We start from the raw sequence: 2,500 nt of genomic DNA on the forward strand, positions 1-2,500 counted from the left end.
TTTGCACTGATAAGTCAAAAGAGCTGATGCTTTCCTAAGTATATAGTAGAAGTCTAAACAGCTCATAATGGTTACCAAGTCATTCAAATCTTGTAATTAATCCTTGAACGACACAAAAGAACCTATAACACTCAAAGTTGACCAATGGTGTTTTCGTATCAAACTTCATATATGATGATACTGTTTTAATTAAAATCCAAGAACTGGGTATAAAGTAAACGGCTTTTAAACTCAATAAAACACTAATCTACTGGTAAATATATATATATACACAAATTAGGTGACTAATCAACCAAAGACATTTTTACATTATATGCATAAATCATACTTAGTGTTCATCCTCAGTTTTAACTTTGTGTGTGCCAAAAGGACATTTAAAAAAAAGATATTAACATTTCCATAGGTACTAAGAACAAAAAAAAAGTTAAAGCAATAAAAATGAAGAGGAAAGAGTTGTATCCACACACACAAACACACACACACGCACGCACACACACCTCCAAAAAATGAACACCCTCCAAATTGGCCTTAAATTTCAGAATAAAATATGGCTTCATTCAACAATTTACATTGTGTACATTTGTGAAAAAGCTGAATTAATCAAACAGCCTCTACAGATGGGCTGCTTATTTCTGATACAACCCCTATAATACTGTAAAACAGTAAAACACTCTACATATTCTTGGTTAAATGAATGAACAAAATCCATGGTTGCAAATGATTTCCCAATTTGCATTTTTAAAATACTTATTGAGAAAATTACAACTGGGGAAAAATAATCATTATAACTTCATAACATTTCAACTGGCCAGACATTTAGCAAAGTGCTCATCTCTCGGCAGCGATCACCAGGAGTGCGACTAGAGTGTAAAAAACATGAGTCGGCTAAATAAAGCTGCGGAACTCAAGATCTTCCAGTTACAAACGAGTCGATATATAATAAATACAAGAGGATTAATGGTTACAATTCCAAACAAGAATAATAATAATAAGTGAAGTGTACAAACAAAATTCAACTTATATCTAAAATGGCAATTTTTTTTTAATATCTTCCTATACTTATATATCTGTTGGGAACATAAGAAATGTATCACTAATGTGGATCATAAATGTTGCTCATAGGGATTAGTTGGTAAACCGGGGAATGCAGCCCCAAGGAACGCTGCAGGCAGACTGGTGCATGCAATGAGGGTGTGGCTCGTGAAGAAGTTCCAGGCCAACTTGAGGCAGCAAGAAGCTACATCCCACATACTGATGCAGTTGTCCTCCTGCTATGCAAGAAAGGCACTGGTGCGCCTGGAACACCTCGCAGAAAATGGTAATGGACGGTGTATACATAGCATGCGACCAGCCAAGCACTCTTTGCCGGGACTTCTGATCTTGCCGAATCATAAACCTCCACTTTATGATCATTGGTGAGCACAGCATTACCAAAAGATATGATATGTTCTGAACATCACAGAGCTCATCTCAAAAATGATTTGTTAAGAAGCATAAAAAAAAAGAAACTGATAAAACGAAAAGAATAAAACAATGAAAAAATAAAAACGCTATAAAAAAAAAATCTTAAATCCAAATGCCTGGCATCTTTAAAAGGAATGTGTGAAGATTTCTCAAATATCTGCAAAATGATAACTAAAAGCAAATTGGTTTCCACACCAACAAAAGAACCAGATTTTCATATTGCTGTCCCCTACATCTTTAGTAATAATCAAGAAAAGATTATTATTTGTTAACCAATTAATCGTAATTAGTAAAGTTAGTCATGAATATCATTAATGGCCCAATCTTCAAATCATATTTCATGGCACAATGATTTTTTTGGTTCCTCTAATTCACACAATAATTTGATTTCCTGCCTTGATATATAAAATGTTCATAAGCACATTAATTTAGATTTACCATTATCTAAAATTTTGAAGATGACAACAATACCAAATTACCATCAATAAGAATAATGACTATGGTGAATAGTGTGTAACGAATGAGGCTGATGATAACTGATGATGATGGTAGTGATAATAACAGCACTAAAAATGAAAATAAAAACAAAAAAGAATAACAATAATAAATGCCAATAATAATTAAAAAGTTATAAAACTAATCAAAGAGGGAGCCAGACCTTAATAATAAAAAACTTTTTTTTTCTTTTTCTTTTTGATAACCTTGTACTCATCTACCAATTTTTTTTATTTTTTTTGGCATAACATTCCAAAGACTTACCAAATATGAGCAGATATTTTGTATGAACATCAACAATATTTACAATAATAAACAGGAGTAACCTGAATCTTGGCACTCAGTAAAAGGTTTAGGAAGTCCCTTTTCTGGATACTTTCCCTGATTATTATCCAGCTAAAGGTATTCTGCTCTTGGAAAATATTGCACACTCTTAGTAGTGGGGTCATTATATATTCAAATATCTGCACCTGCTACCTGAACATTGGCAACCCCAATAACTTCCATCTAACAGTTGTGTTGTATCACATTAATCACATGT

General features: G+C 32.8%; 1 protein-coding gene across 12 annotated transcripts in view; it reads right to left on the bottom strand.

The window, feature by feature from the left end:
• Positions 1-2,500, bottom strand: part of LOC122253497 (uncharacterized) — a 50,843-nt gene that overhangs the window by 1,012 nt on the left and 47,331 nt on the right. For all 12 annotated transcript variants that reach the window (XM_086532147.1, XM_086532188.1, XM_086532180.1 and 9 more), the window contains one exon: positions 1-2,500. This exon is cut by the window's left edge and continues 1,012 nt beyond it; it is cut by the window's right edge and continues 719 nt beyond it. The gene's annotated coding sequence lies outside the window, so the exon portion shown is untranslated.

This window comes from Penaeus japonicus, unplaced genomic scaffold (assembly GCF_977035675.1).
Source record: "Penaeus japonicus unplaced genomic scaffold, GWHDUDI00000001_assembly GWHDUDI00000003, whole genome shotgun sequence".
Classification (NCBI taxonomy): Eukaryota; Metazoa; Arthropoda; class Malacostraca; order Decapoda; family Penaeidae; genus Penaeus; species Penaeus japonicus.